The sequence below is a fragment of the Amblyomma maculatum genome, chromosome 5 (genome assembly GCF_055883805.1).
Source record: "Amblyomma maculatum isolate TAMU_Amacu chromosome 5, ASM5588380v1, whole genome shotgun sequence".
Classification (NCBI taxonomy): domain Eukaryota; kingdom Metazoa; phylum Arthropoda; class Arachnida; order Ixodida; family Ixodidae; genus Amblyomma; species Amblyomma maculatum.
Genome location: NC_139348.1, coordinates 140,863,562 through 140,886,330, shown reverse-complemented (window position 1 = coordinate 140,886,330; position 22,769 = coordinate 140,863,562). Strand labels below are relative to the sequence as shown.

Here is a 22,769-nt window from a genome sequence, read left to right as displayed (position 1 = left end):
CGAAGCCGCCGCCGCCGATGCGGGAGCAGGTAAAGCGTGGCACGTTGGGGGAAAACACGCGAATGGGTGCGCCACCCTTTTGGCGCTGCAGCGCAGGTGAGAGAAGGCAGGTGGGTACCCACCTCCTCAGTTGCCTCCTCCTCCTCCCCGACCAACGACAAGGAGGAGGAGGAAAGAGGAGGGTAGTGGGGGTAGTCCCGTCTAACGGGACCTCCAGAAGCGGGACAAGCGAGGAGAGGTGGCTTGAGTGCGCGCGCCTGCGCATAAAGACGCTCTTGTGTGGCCACGCGAGCAAGCCTGTCAGTGAGGTGCCCCCCTTCGGGTCCGTGTCTCCGCCGCTGCTAGTGCCCGTCGCCGCTGCTCTGCTCCTCCGATTGTGTGCCTCCTCCTTCTGCATCCTCATCTTCGCCGTCTCGTGGTGTTGCGCGCAGTGCTGGTGACGGCCACTGCTGCTGAGACTGTTCCAGAGGATCCTCCCGTTGGTCGGCCACTGCCACCACCATCGGCCCTGGATTAACCTCGGTGGGCAGGTATGTGAGGTCTGGATGGTGCGCGCACCTTCGCGCTATTGCCGGTTGTCCACGGGAGACGATTAGCCCAGTAGTGGATCTCATGGTGCCCTTGCGATGCGTTGAGATTTACGCAAGTTTTTGATGGTGACAAAAGATGTTGACCCAGTTACAGGACTGGCATGCCGCTCTGGACTAAGCGCAAAGATGGTGACACTGCACACGAAGCCGGCCTAAGCGTCGAAAGTCGATGAGCGAGAGCCGAGAAATAGCGATTCTCACTAGATGCAGGCCTTATGGTCGCCCTGCTAAGCAGACATGTCTTGTACGCGTATCGCGTTGGAGACACTTGGGTGATTACGTGCTTAGTTAGGCTCACCGGTAATCTTCCATTATTTTAATAGTTAATAATTTATACCTCCTGTCACATGGTCCAGGTACGAAGACCGCCAACTTTGTTGACATTCTGCTGCCGGTATGACTTGTTAGGACCTACTGGACACCGCCTCATTTATGAAGACAGTTGAGAGCGTGTTAAAAAGCACAACTTCTGCCGCTGTTTTATTCATACCGCTTCCACGAGATTTTTACAGACGAACCTCCATGAGCTAGCGGCGTAGTCATGGCTGCAGAAACAGGTCAACAGCCATCGTGACGGTCTCGAAACTACCGCCTTGATATATGACGACCCATATGAACCATCCCAGTGTTATGGCGAGATCGAGAGTACACATATCGGCGGCGTGCTAGAGAAGGCGCCGCATTGAACCCCCCCACTCCACATGCCGGCGGCGGCGCCGAAATATTTGGGCTACGAGGCAGTAGGTCACCCGCGCCCATAGGCTCCCAGCGGCGAGCACCCAGCAGGGGGAGAAAGGCGAGGCGCTTTCAAAGACGACACACCGGCTCTTCTGCCGCGCTGGTCAGTTTCGCTCGGTCGGCCGTGACGTCAGGTAGCAGTCATTTCTTCGGTCCGCCGGTCGACAGCGCTTATGCAAGGGTCGTTGCCGGCCAGTCCGGTGTGACGGCGGCGGCGGGGAGCACAGGCTCGGCGGGTTCGACCGCTCTGGAGGAAAGACAGAGCGCGCCCCCGCGCGTTTTGCTTTTACTAACCGGGCATCGTGTTAAGCCGTTAGCGTCTGGTGAACGAAGCCAGGTCAAGACGAAAGAAGAGAGGAAAAAAAAACTAAGAAGAGGCACAGCGACGTACCGTTCGAGTTCTTCTGACGACACCTTGGCTTACCGCGACTGAGAAAGAGGGGAAGTGTTACGTCATAGTTTGCAGAGCAAACTAAATGAGCTTAAGCAGCGATGCCTCGCTGAGCAAAGTGCAGAAACACTTAGATCACAACTAGGAGAGGCCTTCGTTTTGTAGCGAATGTGTTACTGGTGATGGCGCATTTAATCGATTCCCTAGGACGCGGTCAATAGCACTTTTCGTCCGGAGCCATGTTGAATTCTTTACGGGGTTTTTGGTTACGCTATAATAGATTTTGACGCTTATGATTGCGGCAAAACACGTTTAAAAAGTATCTACTTGTATCACTGCAAGCCGGAAGTAGGCCAACGGTTTGTGATGGCTTTAGGAAGATTCGGGATTCGTTTCTTCTGAGAAAGAATCGCAGAAACACCCCAACCCTTCTCTCCACAATGACTGTCCCTCTTTGCTTGTTCACTTTCATTTGTTTGATTTTCTTTACGGGTGTGAGCTAGTTTCGAGCTAGGTAATGTTACGTTTCACGCACAAAGAAAAGATAACAGTCGTGTTGCCACAAAATCGATTGTCGAAGCTTCGTCGAAGTAGATAACCTGGGTCAAGACAGAAAGAACTTTACCGGTAGCGTTTAATGATGATGCCGGTGGTTGAACCACGTATAAATATATTCGACAAAGATTATTGATATTTAATAACAGCTGATTTGGTGCTGTCCACGGTGCAACAACGGCTAAGTAGCTATTCAACTTTCGTTATAGGAAGAGCTATCAAAGTGTCTTTAGAGCCAGCTGCTTCCTAGAAGAAATCATAAATGAAGTATAAAAAGAGAAAATTGGTTTCCAAGGAGCATGTCAAGATCGTTTGGGGGTATTGTCTGCGGGTCTTTACTGAGCCCTGTTAAAGTAGGCCCAAAGAGCTTCGAGCATGGGCGACCGGGATTGGTTGGAGGTCGTTAGGCATTATCGTGACTTCTGGAAACTTCGAATGATGGCTGCCACGAAAACTCGAACGCCGCTTTCCTTCACTCACGCTTATTTTGCTTTATTCCTGCCGATGCAAAACGACGAACAGCATAGCGTTCGCTGTAAGGTATTGGGGTCTGGACAATCGTCAAGATAGACAATTCCTCAACGCGAATGACTCTGTAATCTCTCAAGAAGTACAATCAGGTGACCATGAAAGAGGGGCTACTACAGGGCAAACTAACGGGAATAGCAAAATAAACACGTTTGTCTTTATTTATTTCAAATAAAAATGGTGTTACGATCTAGTGCCAATGTTACGGGAACTGCGGAGGAACGCCCTGAGGCAACGGTCCAGCATTTTTGTCTAATAGCGGTTGGCATATGTATAATACACAAGCGCCTATGATAGACCCTCAATGGCGAACCCACCCGAGCTTACCACTAGAACAACTTTGAGTAGTTTGCCCAACTAAGCGCCGGCTTTATTTATACGACATGTGTTGACCATTAAGAGAAAGTTAATTAAGAAAGCTCTCTATGCGGCGATGTGTGTTCGGCGGAGTTCCGAGGCTTGCGGGCGGTAGGTGGGTTCAGACGGGAGGACCGGAGCGCGGACGGTCCGCGCGCGTCAGCGCTACCCGCGTCCCACGTGACGCCGACGTCACTTCTCTGAGCGACGTAGTCGCGCCGTACTGCGAGCCGACCAAGCCCCATATTTCTTTTTCAACGGTGCAGCGGAAGTTTGCGTGCCTTGCCTCGCCGAACAAGGTTGTGTTCTTGGGATCAGGATCTCATTCTTCTCACGTTTGACTTTCACGATCCATGAGCGAACCAATCCGCTCTAGCCTTATTATCTACATGGGCGGAGAGTATAGAAGCATTGTCTTTGAAGGATCCTTCTAGGTCACTTCTGACTCAGCGGTGAATGGGCCGTAGCAACTTTCCCCGTGTTATCGACGCATTGCAACACTTAAGCAAATCGGATTGCAACCTGTTCACTCATTGTAGGGCGTGTTCAAAAGATGTGAAGAAAAGTCGTATGGGCCTGAGCAAGAACTCAGAGTGCGCGATATCAGGCGGAGCTCTAAATGGCAACAAAAACACGCGCACACTGTGCAGCCGCCGTTACGTAACTATTGATGTTGCGCAGAGCTTTAAACTTAAGTCACTTTTCATGTCTTTTGTTCAGGGAGTAGGAGCTTTTTATACTCCGGCGTTGTCGTCTATATATGCTCGGATCTTTCCGTAACTGCACAAATTCCTTGTTACCCCTCATTAGAGACAGCTAAAATATACCTACACGTGTCTGATTGTATCAAGAATAATTTGCGCACCATCAACTATCTTCGGTGCCATGACAACACTATGACACGATTATCAAATAAACGTAAGTATCCCAACAATTTCTTTGACTTCAGGCCAGCAGGTACTTCAGTCGGTCCACTATGATCATATTTGGAAGGTGTGCAGAACGAAGGAGGCAAAAGTTGGCAAAGAGCCATACTCAAGTAGTAGTGGCGCTGGCATCCGACTAGTCTTTTCATTACATGCTGCTAATTCCTGTTAGGTATGATTCATGTCGGTCCCGTTATCATCACGATGATTCACGATAGTATGACCTTGCCACGTAACCGGTCATCACACGCAAGGTTGTTCCTCCGCATCATTTGAAGCCATTTTAACAATACTGACCCTCCCCTGTCATTGTGCTGTGATGGCAGGCGCCCAGGTGCACATGACAGACGCTTATTAATTCATTAGCTGCGATGCCTAGGCACTGCCTACATCGTGTAATTAGGTTGTCGTGCGAGAAAAGAGCGAAGCGGAAACCGGTTCTAGGAGGAAAACAGACCTGCTCTGTTTTTTTTTTTTTTTCTTGTTACCTTTGCGGCGTAGAAAATAAACGTGTCATTGCGGAACGCCTTCCCCGCCGCAGGTAATCGCCGTCGGGCGGCCGCCGACGCGTGCTGCGTTCTTCACTTGGCACAATTGTCGGCGGAGGCCGTTATGTGGCAGCGAGCCATCGGAGAATGCAGCCATCGATACGTTGCGCCAACGGAGCGCCCGTCAGATCCCGTTTCTCGGCGAGGCAGCGCCTCGCAGGCAACGCCTTCTCCTGGAACGCCCTGACGTGGCTCTCAAAATGGTTTCGACCGTCTGCGTTTTTCTGAATTGTATTTCTTCTCCTATTTTCTTGTTCGTTTCGGAGTTCTTTATATATAGCGATTGACGCGCAAGGTGGTGCAAGTGTTAGAATTAATTCTCCCGATGCGTGAACGTGGTGGAATAATTAGCCTACGCACCATGGTCCAGCGTCTTTAGCTGTATGGCTTTTCTCACTCTATGCTTCTGGCTAAACCGAGGCAGCGGCAAAAATGTTTGCCCGTGTTGGTTCATCGTCACGCAGAATGCGCAGAGGATTAAAGCGACAAAGGAGGAAGAGGACTTCTCCTGTCCTCTTCGTCCTTTGACCTTTACTGCGCTATCCTCGTAACAAGAGGAAAATGATGCTTTGAATCGGCATTCCAATCCCGCGACGTCAGACGCAAGTGGATAACACGAAAACAACATTCCTTTAGCGCACCTACATGAGGCAATATAAGTAATTGCCAAGATCAATGAATAGACAAACAATCATTTTCTCATGCAGCGAGAATTGCTTAAATTAGAAGTAATTTGCGTGTGCTGCGCTTTCAGTTCGAATGCGTTCATTTCAACCCGTCAAGATACAATTGAACTTCTCGACCTTTCTTAGCTGTCAAATGACACAAGTGTAGTTGAACTCTTCCACCGACTTGGCGTCACAGTGGTCTCGTGAAACGAATCCAGCGGTCGCAAGCCTGTTTCCTCACCTGCAGTTAGTGGATCACGGAAAGTGACTTGGTATAATGAGCGAAGTTTTAAAGCGAACACTTTACTTGCCTTGCCTAAACAAGTTTATCGGCGGTGGAATTTGCCCTTATGTGCAGCGCGAGAAGCCGGCACCGCGCTTCGGCACCGCACGTGCGGCGTGTGCAGCCGGCGTTCGCTTCTTCGGTAACCGCTTCGCTTCTTTTACTTCGCACATCTGCTTCTTCTTCACAACACAGTACACTTTATTCGTACCTGCAAAGAAGTTCACATATATAGAACATTAACTGATACAATTCCACACAGCGCTGCCCATTACCTGCCCACCCCTTTCCCTCCCTCGCCACCGTTGCCCATCTGGCTCGCCTATTAAGACCTCCTCATCCAAATTGCCCTCGACATTTTCGTTTCATTTAGACCCAGGTGTGGTGTGATTGAGGCTCGCAGACAGCTATGTAGGAGTCGCACGTTAGAACGCAGTGCTCGGCTGCGTTTCCTTGTCGTTCGCAAGCAGTTAAACCACAGTAAACCATGTCTGACCATGCTTCCGCCCTGTAAATTAGGTTACCATGGGAATCTAACCTGACTTAACAAAACAGCATAAATAATCTTAGAAAAATTTCGCTTACATAACCGGGCGTAGCTCAGCTAAGCTGCTGCCATTTTTTTTTATCTGGGCTTTACAGTTGGCTCGGTATACCCTTATAAGCCAAGCTTTTTTTTATGTTTGTACTAAGGTTCTCTCTTCATTACCTTACCCGTTACAACGTACTGTCATGTAGGCGGTATGTAAACACTGCAGTTTCATACACTCCCGCATGTCACAAAAGTCATCACTCTGCCGACCAGGGGGAAGGTTGTTCGTGGTCAGTTTCCGAACAGAAATTGCGTCAGAGCAATTTTTTTTCCCTGTAAACTATGCCGGGCACTATCCACCTAGATTAATGTTTTCATTAGCCTTCCTTATACGACCACGCCCATCGGCAAGAACTAAGAATAGCCAACACAGGTAGCAGTCCTCTTGTCACGATAGTTGTCCATGCTTTCGGTAACTTCATCGAGAAAAATAAATGACTAGGATAAATTATATCTCCAAGAGACACATTGTCTATTATTTATGACCGTTTATATCCACTCCCTAATTATCTTCAGGGCCGATTTGCGCGTTTATACTCTCTACCGCCTACCCTGCAGTCGCATTGCTTTGCTTTTAAAACGAAAACAAAGGAAGTCCCCCACTCGGTATATAGGCCAGGTCTTTCGAGCAGCTGTCTGTGGTAACTGAGGGTAGGTACGAGGCTCTGATGAGAAGAAGGCACGAAGACGCTTCTACAACAGAGCTGCCCACGCAGATCGCCTCGGGGATGCGCACACCGCGCCCCCACACGCCCACCTACGGCGGCGCAGGCAGGCGGAAGCAGCCAGGGAGGTCCGCGAGACCTTCACCGTCTTGGCCGGCCGGCTGACGACGCCTGCCGGCGCCGCCGTTTCGCTTTCTCTCTTTGTATTCCGGTGTGGCCATTGTCTTCTTTGTTCTCGTTTATTGCAACTCTCTCCGCCTTCTTTGTGTTTGTCTCGTTAGCCATTGTAGCTGGCCGGGCACAATTAAGACTATGCTGTGTGGGGGCCCTCTGCGTGCACTGCCAAGAGGAGGTCCAGTCATGGTCGCTCGCTCGTGCAAGCGCTGAGATGAAATTTCGCTGTACAAGTCTCCGTCGCAACTTATATCCTAGCCTAATTGTTTAACTCTGCCCGTTATGAAACTCTGAATCGAAATCTGGGCGTGACCTGGGGCCAGCATCTGGAGGTCGGCAAGAAGGAGGCTCTGTTCAGAAGCAGGGCGGTCGACTATCTGTAGCGGCCGCCACGTTTCCTTTCAACACTATTATCACGCAATTTGCGCGAGCATAACCACGTTTCAGACAGCACCCTACAGTTCTTTCGAGAGATACAGGTGGCGTGACAGTCTACTAGTTTCAGAGTTGTGCACTAGTGTGAACGGCGGAGTTGAGCAACTTGGTGCGATGAAATACTTTCGCCATACCGCTTGTTTAAAGTCTCACGCGGGCGCACGATGATGATTTCTGAGAATCGTGGCGTGCTTTGCGGTATATACAGGTGCAAAGCACCTGCAGTGCAAAGATGTGGACTAAAAAGCAGCTCACGAACGCGCATTGCTTGCTCCTGTGTCAGCGTGCTCGACTCAATGACGCGGGGTGAAACTGGTTCTGCCGAAGGTCGCCCGATTGAAGAAGGTTCTCGAAGCCGCTGCGGCGCTTTCACCGAATGGTCGTCAAGGCACCGAACGACCGTCCGCAGAGACATTTTATTTATTTCTTTTTCAATCTTTCTGTTTTATCTAATTTCAGGCGCTGAGTGTATTCACCAGGTCCTACGTGACCACCGTACCGTGCAAGGCAGCCGATGAGTGACCCTCAGATATGCAGCCTCTTTTCGCACAATCGCTGCTCAACGCCTATTGCGTCCGATGACACATGTTACTAAAATCTTTGTATTGATTTTGCAGAGGAGGAAGAAATTTTGAGGGATGTTCCTGCGCTTATAAGCGAATTTAAAAGCATTTGTCACCTCTGAGACAAAGACACTAGCTGTCGCCAATGCAAGGAACCAACCTTTCTTTAAATACTCATGTCTCTATGAGTAGAAAAAGTTGTTTCCAGCTGAAGTTTTGCACTAGCTTTCGGGCCATGCTCGTTTCTTTTATGCTTGTTTCGAATTATTCTGCTACATCCATCGCCTTTGGCGACAAGAGCATTTAAACGTTTTGGAGCTTCATTGTGGAAGTTTATCCCTTACAAAAATGTCTGTGATCACTTTATGCGATGTCTTTAGACAATATGATCATAAAAGCTATCGACCATCAAAAGAATGTCTTTAGAACACATATGATCTATGTATGACCCCCCTTCCGACAATAGAGGCTTTACAAAAGTTAGCGCCATCTAGTGAAAGAAACAGAAACTGTGCGCGGCGGCCATGTTTTGCTCAGTCCGCCCGCGCCTCCCATCGAGTACGCTGTCAAAGTGCGCCTTCGTAGAACTCGTGCATGCACCGAAAGGTGCATTGGAATGCTCACAAGCGATTGTTTCATTTTTTAACATCACAGCAGTCGCTGTTAGCTCCAAGCTCTATTAGGAATGATGCAATCATGTTGTTGCGTGCCCTTCTGCAGCCAGCGCACATAGACGCGCGCGGAATCAAGGTATACGCGTGTATGCGACCGTTCGTTTGCAGTCCTAATCGGCTTTACAAGGGTCACTTGCATCATGTAAAGCATTACTGCACGTCCCTCTGACTGGGAGCTAGCTCACAGAATGTGCTATCACCTAAAACAGCAAGGTTAATTGTTTTGCGCGCTATGGAGCCTTGTGAACTTGAAGGATAAACTTATGCTACGATGGAGGACACGGGAGAAGCTAGGAGCAATGCATGTGTAACGAATGCTATTGTGCAAATACATTCTTTGAAACATTTTGTACGTAGGTTACATTTACCATTGTGTATTTGATTTAAGACACGGGCATGATTACCGAAACTACATTTTACAGTCGTACGAAATGGTAGCGCTTGGTGCAGTGAGCAATACGGTTGTCTAGTGCGCCCGAGGTGCGTGTTTCACGCTGCAAAAGCAAGCGGCTGCCAAACCCGCGGCGTCTAGAAAATCAGGAAAAGATGGCATCCCACTAGTGTGTTGTAACATGCTCACGTACAGCCCGTTTCGACCGGTCCACGTCCAGGGCGCGCAGCTCAGGTTTTATACCTGCCAGAGCGGCCGATAAAATAACGAAGCGTGCGCTTCACTTTTGTGTTTTTTCGAGTCACCCGATGGTTCGCTAATTCACAGCTACCTGAAATTCACTAGAATTTTCAAATATGTCGATTTCTTGCTTATTCCCTCTGTCAGAAAGTAAACATTTGAAGCTGTAATTTCATATGAAAGCGCTGACATTGGAAGCTTCGAGGAACTCGGAGCAGGAAGAACTCGGTTGAAACGAAAAGAAATTTGAAAAGTCAACTCACATTACTGCGAAGTGTTTGTGCTTTGTGCAACTGGCTGTGTTAATAAAATGAGATTTATATTATATCATATCGTTATAGAAAAATTAGGGGGTCACTTAAGCTCCGCCGTTAAAGGTATGACGCGATAGTGTCTCTCTCTCATACACACGCACGATGGTTTTTTCCTTCGCGTGTTATATTTTAGCTCTTTTATTTATTTATTTACCAAATACTGCAGGCCCTAACTGGGCCCTAGCAGGAGGGGCGAAAAGAATACAATGCAGTGAAATATGAATTCATCAAAAGTAAAATACTACACACAAGTGTAGTATGTTATATGTTGTTATGTATGTTATATTTCTATGTTATGTATGTTATGTTATATTTCTATCATTTCTTTATTTATTTTTATTTTATTTGACGTTTTATATTTTTATACACCAATACGCATGCGTCAGCAGCAATCGGCTTTCCATTCTGAGCAATTTGACACTTTTGTACACATTCTTCAATTATTTCAATTAATCAATTACACATTCTAAATTTTCTTTCTTAGCATCACCAAGCACTGGTTTTTCATTCTGACACTTTTAAACCCTTACTTTCCAATTTTTCCTTTTTTTCGTTTCTTTTTTCATCAATTGATCAATTAATTGCGAAGATTTTATTAACTCGCCATCGTCTATCGCACACCAATCAATTATTCAATCACTGGAAGCACAAATTACCATGGCACTTTTTTTTTTTACGCAGCCCCCGATTATTTCCGAGACTAATGCCAACTACTGCGTCGACGGCATGGAAAGGAAAGTGCTAAGCGCCAGTCCAACTTACGTCAAATTACGCATGCTCCTTTTATCATAAAATAAAATGCATCCTCGCTCATTTCACCAACCAAGTATCTTCCAGTGGGATGAGCGACGGTGATTGCGCAAACCAAGTAAACAAACTCGCGATGATCTCTCATAGGCATTTAAGTAAACAGCAAAGGCGCACAGACAAAAAAAAATCCACATTACAGAACTCTGGATACTGTACCTGGATGGGGATGACGCTGCGAATTGCCGAGGGGGGGGGGGGGGGGGGGTATGCACGACTCGTAGAGCAATTTGTAACTGCGCTCGGCAGCGCAGCCGGTGGGCCCCGCCACGTCTCGGCTTTCAAAATACGCTTCTAGGCGTCTCTAACAGAAACCGCCAGGGACTGAACAGAGGTCCAAGCATAGCACACTAGGTTAAAACGTGAAAAGCGCGAACAGAACGGCGAGCGCTGACGGACGGACACGAAGCGAACGGATAGAGCGAACAAAATATGGCGGCTAGCGCGGGATCAGGGTGCCGCTCACGGTTGCCAGACGTACTTTTGTAAACCCTCTATTGCCCACCGTGATTCAAAAGAATGTATTTTCATAGAATGTATTTATACCTCTTATGATTGGCTTATTGACAATGTATATGGATACCGTAACGACTGTGTTCCGATAATCGGCCACCGTTATTTTAAAGAATTGTGTTCATACAAAGTACTAATATCTTGTGTTATCATGCTAACGTCATGGGGATATGTATGGCTCCTCTGAGTGCATTATAATGCACTCAGAGGAGCCATACATGTTTATCGATGACGTCAGAATAGAACCGCTGACTGTTTAGTCTCAGATGTGTGCTATTCATTGTGACAAACGCCTTACTCGTATTGGTCGTTTTGACTGCACCAACCGCTCCAGTTCAAGCTCAAACCAGTAAGTCTACGGCAAAAATTACGTGAAACGTTATTGCAAGGACACGTGAAGTAGGTCGCGCGGTCGCCAGCAGAAGCGCCTGGTTTTAGTTGTAAATTTCTCCATATTTTATACGTGGTCTTTTTTTTTTTGTCGCACCTTACTTTTGAAGCGAACAGGCATAAACAGCAAGTCATTGTGGGGCATCTTAATAAAGATGCCCCACAATGACTTGCTGTTTATGCCTACTACTAACTACAATGCATGCTTAGCACAACCCTGTTCAAGATCAGCCATTTAACATCTATTTGAGCCCGGTGAAGACTGTCAAGAATACCTTGTTGAAGGCACAGAGTGAAACTTTGGGTACAAAATCCGCAGTATTTAGTGATTTTCAGAGACGCAAGAACACATACGTGTAATGTCAAATATCACGCAGAGGCATACACTAGTGATTATCAGCTTCTTTTGACGAGGGCCGGTCTCAGGATCATGCCCGGCACTTACCGCGTTACCGATGTCACTGCGCATGGCAGTTAAGTGAATCAAGGTTATCAACGTCACTTCCTCGATGGCGTCCTCGTCCACTAGAATTGTAGGCGCTGGGCATAGAGTGTCGCAGGTATCCATCAAGGTGCGTGGGGCACGAGTACCTGGCGGGCCATTATAGTTTAACCGCCCTATTGTACGTTCGGTCGGGTTATTTATTTATTTATTTATTTTTGCTATTCCATTGTTCATTGACGAGTTGTCCTCGAAGCGGCGAGGACCCCGCCACTTGTGACGCCACTACGATTCTGTCTCGGCCGAGGTCGATGATGCCTCCGGCATTAGACTTCCGTCCCACATGCTTTCGTCTAAATGACCACCTTCTTTTCATGCGGCAGCCTGTCCGCTTCCTCAACGCCGGACATCTCTGCCGCGACGGCCACGTTGGTAGATCTCTGCTCGGTCTTTGTCGAGTCAGGCTGTCATAATTTTAAAGCGGCGAGTTATCAGCTTATACGTAACTCTGCTTTGCTGATACAGTACACCGTATACGTAGTGAGTGAAATATCGGCGACGCAGCTCTGAGAAACAAGTGTAATTCGTTCTATTTCAATTTTCATTTATTAGAATTATTTCTCGCCCCTTGATAGCAGCTCAAGCGACGCCACGTCCCAGCATTGTTCGAGATATGCCAGTTAGGGAGGCGGTCTACTGGAGAGGCAATGACAGAAAGTTAATAATCGAAACATTATGCCGGCCGACTTCTTTCGTCCGTCCTGAAGTAATATGTGAAGTGCGACAGAAGAAGACAAGGGCTCACGCAAAAGCGAACTCACAACTTGTGGACAATCAAAGTTTACAGTATTATTTGCATGTGCCTCGAGTTGCTATTGCGACCCTGTAGTTAGCGAGTATATATATATATATATATATATATATATATTGAAATGGGGTGTTTACTGTCCTTTAACAGGGATAATAGCCCTCTCCAAGTTTCACAGAGAACCACACAAGAGCACAGCACAGTCTAGGCCTCCACAAGCGAGCTCGAGCAGCGAAGCGGCACTTCGTCGTTCTTCTCCTCGTCTTTGTGATATCCGCCTGGTTCATCTTCGTCTTCATAATATTTTCGCAGAGTTCACTACACTATATATATATATATATATATATATATATATATATATATATATATATATATATATATATATATATATATATATATATATATATATATATATATATATATATATATATATATATATATATATATATATATATATATATAAAGCGCAGATTGAATAAGCGCCCTTGGTTGGGCTGAGCACATAATAATGATAAAAACAGGTTGGCCGAAACGGCATCGCAACTCCTTGACCGATATGATGCGGGGCCGCTGCATCTCAAAGATTCTTTCGGAAGTGCCACTTGCACTCCAACAAGCGTGCAGCTTTGATAGAGCAGTTGAGCAACTCCGTCTGTCTGAAGCCGGCGCAAGGACCCTCGTGGCCGTTATGGTTGTCCGTTCATGCAGGGTAGCAAGGGCTCTCAATAGACAAGATCTTATAAAGGCGTCAGAATTCCACATGAACAGCATGCATGAAGCCACCTGGGGTTCCTTGAAACCAATAAGCATGGCACAACACATAGACAATAGCGAAAAGGTAAAGCTTTACGCGCACAGGACTTCACAAAAGTAAACGAGACAATATTTTTCGTTTGACTCTAATCACGTGTTCTCTGTCGGGTATGATGGAACATTGTCCATTTGTGGTAAAGGTAGCTAGCGTGTAATACCAGCATGCACATAATGGGGCAACACGTAAAGAAGCTTAAGAAAACAATAGCCCGCTCCTTTTACTTTTGTACACTGCCGACATACAATAAAGTTTGACGACGGCACGCGTAGTGTTGAATGTGCTGCTGCACCAGCAGGTTCATCACCTCGCTGTCACTTCTGGTACTTTGCGAAGTTCGCTATTTGCATTCGCACTCGAAGGGTCCTCGAAAAGGTACACAAGTCCCCGGCGCTATACTCCGCAAGAGGCGCTTTTGCAACGGCTATGCGATGACGACCCTTCGGAGAACGCAGCGGCATTTAACAAAACCGCAGCAGCTCGCCTTGTTCGCACGCGCTCACACCGAGGACGCAAAAACGTTTCCCACAGCCGGAAAAACAACGACAAGCGCATTCCGCCGCCGCCAGCTCAACAGAGGAGGCACTTTCTGGGTCGCCACGAGGAACCAGCCCGCCGCGGTGAGACAGCAGGCAAACGCGCTCGCCGTCTCTGCCCTGTACGATTCCCACGGATGTCGTTGGCCCGCGGCGTTTCCGCGCGTTCGCTCGCGAGTCGATAAGAATCGCTTTCTCCGGCACTCTCAGAACCAGAAAGCCGCCGCAGAGCACGCTACAAGCGAGCTCACGAGTGCACAACGCTCTGGATATGCTCTGTTGTTCTGGGTATATACGCTAGCTGGCTCCTTCCACCGCAGAGATCCGCGCGCCGTTCTTGCTTTCTAAACACCGCTTGGAATTCGAAACGCAAAGAAAACGTTTCGCTCTCTTCTAGGATGGAGTGATCGAAAAGATGCGCATAGAAAAGAAGCCGTTAGGTCGTTAAGAGAATGCTCCAAGAGAAGCACGAGAGTCTACAAAAGGCTACAGGCTCACTGCAGCAACGTGACGCAGAATTAGGCCTAGGGAGAAAGCAAACAAAGAGGTAAGGGGAAAGAGGGGGGCGGTGATTGGTCGTCCAGACAACAATACGCACGTTGTCGACAGTTAGCACAGTTGCCGACTGACGCTCGCTTCACTCTCTCACCCCTCCTCTCCGGTCCTTTCCTTGTCCTTTTTGCAACCCGAACTCTGTCTTGAATTGAGCCCATAGAGGAATGCGAATTGCGAATTAAGGTACGCACAATTATCCATAAAAGTTGATGTCATAGCATTCCCGCATATACATTATGCATTATTGCTAATGGTCTTAATTAGTGCCAATTACTAGTGCTATTTAGTAGAAGTAATTATCACTACTTAGTACTGCTTATTAGTAGTTCTAATTAGCGGTTAGTGTCTGTGTAATTTCCGCTTTAACTTGTGATGCGATCATGAGGTATAAACGCTGTTGAGTGGTGCAGGAGTAGCGCAACCGGCTTTGCTATCGATGCTTCATCAGTTCAGTTGCCACTCAACTATGTGTTCTTTTGTGCAAGAGTGCTTTTCCTGCTGAAGCGCTACTTCGTAACGGTGCTTAAATGGCGTTACTACCTGTGACGTCACCACTGTGTTGACCAACAAGGAAATCTTTTGTGATCCAGGAGTTTTTGGCGAACGCATGCTCTAAGCAACAGCATTAATAGAGAGTCTAAACCACTTACTGTAAATTGACCCTGATAACGCGCATCGCAGAGCCCGTGGCAAGTTTAACGATTATCTCACCTGATTGGAAAAAGTTTTCGGGAAAGCGATACATTACCAAAACTGAAAGGAGACAAGGTATGAACACTGAAGTGTAGAGGGAACTTATTGTCTTCCACACACATAGGTACTTGTACATGCACACACACAAACGCACTGTTAGTTCAGTGGAGAGAAAGTGAGCCTACGATAGCCCCAGCGCGAGTACGTTCAAATGCCACCCCATACATATGACTATATGCTGTTTTGTAAAACATCATCGAATGAATTGGTTTAGAGGAAACGTTTCCTCAAAAATTTGGCATCGCTTTGTTTTAGGACTAAACAGCCAATCACTGTTAAAGCTGTTCCATGCTTAGCGTGTGTGCCTTAATTTGTTTTCTGAAAGGGGGAAATTAGATAAACACAGCACGTTTTTAAGGCGTAAGCCTTATTTGCCTTATGAGTGGCATGAACACTAAGTTGTTGTTGTTGTGGATGTAGGAAGAAGGAAAAGAAAATGCAAGGGCCTGCTACTGGCTCTGTAGCTGAGCCACCTCCGCTGCCTCGTGCGGACAGAAGAGAAAATAGAGAAGCAATAAAAAGAAGAGAGGGAGAAAGACGCACGCCGCAACAACAGCCGTCGTCCACCACCGAAGCGGTGGCGGGTGCAACGACGGCCTACAACAGAAAAAAATAAGGTGGCAGGCTAGCCCCCGCCGCAAGCGGCGGTGACGTACCTGTCCCAGCTCCTTCAGGGGAGTGTGACGGGAAAGTTTCGACATGATGCAGGAACAAAAAAAAGTCTATAGGATATTTTGGACCAATAAAGTGCAATTAGGCTGAATCCAATATAGCGCGGTGGATCGTATCCTTCCCCTACAGAACCTCTATCTCCCTCTCTTCTTTCATTCCCACCTTCCTCCATTCCTTTAACGCGTGGTGCATGTATGTGTCCACGGAGAATTGTGACAGATACAGCGCCTTTTCTATCCTATAAATCAATTTCAATCGGCGCCGATGCCTGCTGTACCAACGCCTCCTAGACACCTGGGTCTGCTTCTGTTTGCTGTGTGGTGCGGCATTCGAGGAAGCGGCAAATGAAATGCGCCGCACGGACGCCTGGATCGGACGCCCAATCGCCTGATGACGTCATGACCTGTCATGACGGTACATCGCGCACCCCTTGTCGAACACAACCAGTATTTCATTGAACGCATCAAAGTTCACCGGCGTTCTATAATCCGTTTACAGGAATTGAAAGGCACAGTATCTGTCACTCGCGGAATCCCACTATCATCCACACGGTAGACAAGGGAATTATGGAGAGCGTTTCACGATCCGGGGAGTGGCCCAGTTGGTAAAGCGCTGGGCAAGGGATCAAGGGATGAAGATTCGATTCCCGGTGTGTACAAGGTTTATCCAATTATTTTTAACTCTCGCTCTCGAAAGCATGACACCTCTGCTGACAACCTTTTGTCGACAACTATGAGGCTATAATGGCTTTCGCCTTAATATAACGTGGTTCCTAATCAGCAACCGTTCTTGTGCTGCTTCAGGGTGGTGTCGTACCATTTCAAGTCCCCATTTAGCATCATCTGCTAGTCAAGTTGACGGCTGTAGTTGGCGATACGGACTCGAACCTGCGACATATGCACCTCCAGCTGTATTCTGTTCAATAACGACGTTTAACCACATACCCTGTGCCTGTCTCTCGCTGCTAAACCACCAACCAAGCAAAAGTCTCCCAAACTTTGCTTTCGCAACTCTTAACCTAGGCTATATTTTTAGTCGAGACCGGTCTCCTTAAAAATGCTTTTGAAAAGGAAGCAGCTCTCAGTTTTCATTCAACACCCCAACCGAAATAGAAAGAAGTGTATGGCTCCGGAAATGTTTTGGGGGACGTGTGGTGGCTCATCCTATCTCCCAGAACTGAAAACGTCTGGCCACAACAGTATATGCTGTTAAGGTCGTCACTGCACTCGCCACCTGTTCGGTAGCAAACGACGGCTCTTGCGACGCACGCCTCCTCTTTCATTCTTTATGCCTCGCTTTCAAAGCTCCTCTGTCCACACGAAGTGTTGGCTCAGCCAGATCCTGTCGGATGCCATTGCATTTGTTCTTTTCATTTCCTTCAGTCGAACTGACAACAAAAACAACCGTTTCGACCAATTCGACCCACGTGCACTGACATCGTACAGCATGTATACTGATGCTTGTTGAGTTACACCCCATCTAAGTTCCGCTGCACTCCTATGGCTTGTGGCGATTGATTGATTGATTTATTTATAGAAAGGGAAAGGCGCGGTAACTGCCTCACTTGTTTTCTGTGGACACCTCAACCGCGCTGTAAGGGAAGGGAGGAAGGTGGTAGCGAAAGTGGAAAGAGAGAAAGAAAAGCTGTAGTGGAGGGCTACGGAGTAATTTCGACCACCTGGGGATCTTTAACGTGCGCTGACATCGCACAGCACACGGACGCCTCTTCGTTTCACCTCCATCGAAACGCAGCCGCCGAGGTCGGGTTCGAACCCGGGTACTCTGGCACAGTAGTCGGGCGTTTTACCACTGCACCACCCCGGCAGGGCACCCTCAACCACGCCGTAAGGGAAGGGTGGAAGGTGGGAGTCAAAGTGGAAAGAGATAAAGAGGAGCCATAGTGGAGGGCTGCGGAGTAATTTCGACCACCTGGGGATCTTTAACGTGGCTTGTGGCGAAACGTGCACTGTAATACCAAAGTTGGTTGATGAGAAGTTATTAAGCAGCGAAAGATAAAGACGTCAAGGGACCAAAGAAAGTTCGTCGCAGGTCTGAATGGCGCGGTTAGCCGCAGACTACAGCATCTTTAACGCGACGACTCGAGTGGCGTCCGTCAGGCTCACCAGCTAATCGACAGCATTGGTACCGGTTTCGGCGGCGTAACGAAGTTCGCTATTCCTCTCTTCCCAATCGCATTCCCTCCTTCAAGCCATCCCTCACTGAAATGTTGTCGCTTTCAAGCAAAGTGAAGCTGTTACTGTCGTGCGTTCGCTTTCTTCATAACTTTCTTCCGGCGTTGTGTCCCGTTTCTGTTGGGGCCCCTTTGTCCAAATATTCAACAGCAACCACTTTCGCTGCTCTCTCTATGCGGCTTATTGTGGTGTTGCGACGTGCATCAAGACAAACGTTCCTTTGAAAGGAAGGATGAATGAAGCGCCATTGTTGACTCAGTACTGCCACTGCTTTAAGTGTTTTTCTTCACGGCTTAAAGGAGAGCTTGAACTGCACTGGCGCACGAGAAAAGGTCCTAACATGAATGCGGTGACTGGTTGCTGCTGAAACAATGCAGGCGCCTAGTTTGGAGGCATCGTGTGGGCTGAAGGGAGGGGAAAGTCTTGGTATTTACGGGGACGCTGCCTCTCGTGTCCTCTTACGCATGTTTACGCTCGGGCGTGCAACGAATTTCAGAAACGTGCGCTCTGGCCAGTGGTGTTCTCATATGCGCAAACTTTCCCACACGCTGGTTGCCTTTCAAGAGGGAACGCAACTCTGACTAGGCCGTCCATGACCGATTTACTTAAGTGTCTTTGAACAGTGAGAAATAGAACTACAGTAACCTGGCTCTCCCCAGGGAAGAAGGAATACAAATTGCTGAACAGCGCCCCCCTACTCCTCCTCCTGCACATGTCATCACAGCGCTCACCTCGAATGTCACGTCAGTCAGGCTCACCTGGATCATGTAACAGAGATGACACATTCTTGACAGTACCGAGTCGTAGGCACAGTACCTGTCAAAAGTTTCCGAGCCACGCAGTTCTCAGCTTTGTTGTGGCCTCATTGCAGCAGTCCTAAATAGCAAAATCATTTAGAACCTGCGGAGAAGGGCTTTCATCACACTGACGAAATTGTAAGCTTCCGGGTATTTTAAGGTGTTCCCAAAGGCTGCAGAAAAACAAACCTGTGTCGTGAAGGCTTTAACTGGGCTATACGTCTAGGTAGCATTTTCATCGATGTGGAAGCACTCGGCTATTTCATAATTCGACAGCACTTCGCTTCACGACGGATGAAGTTCTCTGAGCGGGCGTATCTTTGTGGAAACTGTGAGTGAATTACCCCTGCCAGTGGAGTAGGCCTGTTAGCGTTGGCAGTCAAGCACGTGACATGCGTGCAAGAGGCAGACACTGTCGCCGGATATAAACACAATGACCTTTTTATCACAGTCCCTCATATCTGTTCTTTTTGCGAAGTGGAAGCTGAGGATAAAAGGGTCTGACCATCAGCGCCAATTAGTGCCACTATATCTCTCAAGTGGATGCCAAACTTCTTCCTTCACGGATGCCATGTCGTGCATAAATATACCACCTCTTTGGCTAGCATATCTATGGGCGGCATACCTGTAGGCTCAGGGGAGGTGTTGGCATCAAAAGGGAATGTATACGTTGGCATTCATACACATAAAAAATTTCGTTTGGATGCCTGTCCGTTACGGACGCCAATGCCTCGAACAGGTGCACACTTTGTGAAATAGAGAAGTGTTCTGGGCTTGCACAGCGCTAGCAGGCTGACGGCGCGGCGACAACACGGGTGCCGCCCTTGACACTCCATAACAAACATCCGCAGCGCGAGCAAAACAGCACGCTTTCTCTCGTCGTGTTTGGGATATCGTGATAGACAGCGGAAGGCACTTAGGCAGGGAACCAGTGCCGGCTACCGACGTGCCCGTCAGTCGCGGCAGTGAAGGGCTCGAAATTACAGGCGCAGCTTGGACAAAATCAATGAGCGGGGCAGAGGCCAAGCTGTTCCTCGGTGAACTGTCTCGCCTCAGTAGTTGGCTCGCCAGTAAACTGAGACCTTAGAATGAAACAGCCAAGGACGAGAAGGGCACGAGGAGTTCCTTCTCGCCATGCAACCAAGAGAGGCGAACACGATTCCCGACTGGCATTATGCATTTGTACTACACGCATCACGGAAGTTAAGGTTCAGGGGTCGTGTAGTGAGAGCGGTAATGCCAAAAGTGCAAGACGGAGTCTCGTCCTTTGGGATAAAGTCCAAGACAGACGTCAAGCGGCTGACAGTCCTAAGTGCTTTGCGGCTAAGTTTGTGGAGTTCGCTTAAAAATCCTGACCATGACGTGTCGTTGAGTTGAGGTAGAGAACGCGTGGGCTGGGCACTTCCGTAATTCCAAACAAGGAGCAAGTGTTTAGCCTTGGGATCGGTACTGCCTTTTCCCACATTTATTTTGGACTTCAAAGAGCCGACTGCTGTATCGTCACCGTCGTTCAAGAGATAGCTTTGCGAAAGTCCTCCGTCTATAGGCCCACAATAAGTTGAACTGAGTTCATTAGGATATGACTTCTTGTTTGACTAGTTTGTATATTATAAGCCATGAAAAACGCCACGCCTAAAAGTTCGCCGAGACAGGAATTTAAAATTATTGGTGGACCATTTGAGCTCCGCCTTTTAGGGTATGATGCGACAGCGGTAATGACTGCCATCTGGGGCTACCCTTGCGGATCCATTTTCTCTTACATGCATTTGATACCCTTTAATTAGTACTCCCTCATTTCGTGTATGCATTCTTTCACATATTAGCACACACTCGTAATCGATCATATTATGTGACAGAGCACATGACATAACTATCCGCCTTAACCAAAGTAGTAAAACATGCCCAGGAGTAATGTGTCTGGCTCGGGGTCCAATGACCCCGGAGGAACCGATACCATCTCAAAGATATCCGACTTGGTAGCACCATGCAGCCACCGCGCCTATAAGACGTGATCTTGTGACATCATACAACTTGCTGACCAATCAGTGCTTTGCCATGCCATCTACCAATTACCACCTGCCTTAGGCAAGTGAGCAGAGACATTACACTGCCAACCAAGATCCGTATAACTCGTGCTATGGTCTTTCCAGTTGTGATGTATGGATACGAGAGTTGGACTTTGAAGAAGGCTGCCCGCCGAAGAATTGACGCTTTTGAACTGTGCATGATGCTGGCGGAGACTCTTGAGAGGTCCTTGGATGGCCAGAAGATCAAATCAGTCGAGATTGTCGACCATAAACCCTGACTGCTCATTGGAGGGTCAAATTCTAAAGTTAAAGCTCAGCTACTTTGGTCATCTGATGAGAAGAGAGGAGTCACTGGAGAAAGATTTGATGTTGGGTAAGGTTGAGGGTCACCGGAGAAGGGGTAGGCAGCGAACGCGGTGGTTAGATGGCATTCTCGGGGCGCTGCAGATGAAGTTATGTGATGTTAGGAAGATAGTGAGAGACCGGAAAGCGTGGCGTGGTATGCATGGTCCATAGGTCACTAAGAGTCGGACACGACTGAACGACTGAACTGAACTTAGGCAAGCTCGTGACTTTGAGCGCACAACGACGCCGACAACGCCAACGCCGACTCTTTATTTTCTGGACAATGGGGTCTTTAACGATGTCGTGCATGGTAAACGCTTAGATTGCACAGGCGCAATGTCGTTTAAGTTTCGTACAGAAACGTCTATGCGTCAACGGTGCACTTCGAAAGAGCTGGAGAAAGGAAAAATAGGCGCACGGGGTACCGCGGAGACCATATGAGGCCAAAAACGGCACATACACAGCGTAAATCTCGATGCGGGCACGGCGACATTTTTCTTTTTTTCTTCGCCCGTCCTATGACATTTTCGCCCAGTCTTCGTGCAGTGTTGTCAGAATATTGAAGTCACTGCGAGCAAACTGGATAGATAGATAGATGGATTTATTGAAAGGAAAAGCAGAGAGGTTGGCCCGAATAATTCAAATTTGGCCTGATACTCTGCACTGGAGAAGGGGAGAAGAAAGAAGATCATGATGGGTGACGATGTGGTAGAAGGCATATAGGTCATGCGGACGAAGACATTAGCAAGACCGACGTAGTTGCTCTGCGTTTTCATACAGTGCCGACCTTGTTGAGAAAGTGCACCCCGAAAGGGGTACAGACCTAAATGACAGCACAGTGGAGCATGTCTATTTTTATATTTATTTCTGTAGTGTATTTTCGTGCTTATTGTAACATTCGGAGAAAGTGTAATTCGCGACGTGATACAACCGCTCTGAGAAGTCCGGTCCTTCAGATCCTTTCTCACGCTTATAGCTCGATGTGTCTGACTTGTCTTTTTCGTTGTCCTCCAGCATGGAAACTACCCTTGCCGTTCTTTCCTATCGAGCGCCAGCCACGAAAATAATTCGTGCAGCACGACAATACAAGGACCATCCCTTAGGGAGAGAGTGTGAAGGTGACAGGTGCAGTTTTGATTGCTTACGTCAAGCGTGCGCGACCTCACGGCCGAGTGGGGTTGACGGATTACAGGAATGATTCTATAGTATAGCGGCCGGAGGCGTACATGTTAATTAGGCCAATGCAACATGATGCGTAGCATCCTCAACCTAGCTCACCTAGTGACGTTATCTGTATCAAACAGAAGAAAAACTATAACGTTGCTTAAGTGAACGAAGCGGTTTCTTCCCATCACTCTTTATTAAATAAACTCGACCAGGATGACAGTTATATACTAACATGTATCTATGGATAATTAGCGGATATTTACTCGTTGAGGCTAATGCCGAACTATGAGACTCGTCATAGAGAACGGTTACCCCTTATAAC

The 22,769-nt window shown here is 47.8% G+C and overlaps 1 protein-coding gene across 1 annotated transcript in view; it reads left to right on the top strand.

The window, feature by feature from the left end:
- Window positions 1-500: 500 nt before the first annotated feature.
- Window positions 501-22,769, top strand: part of LOC146189762 (uncharacterized) — a 62,046-nt gene continuing 39,777 nt past the window's right edge. Inside the window, exon 1 of the mRNA XM_084604525.1 lies at window positions 501-530. The gene's annotated coding sequence lies outside the window, so the exon portion shown is untranslated. The remainder of the gene's footprint in view (window positions 531-22,769) is intronic.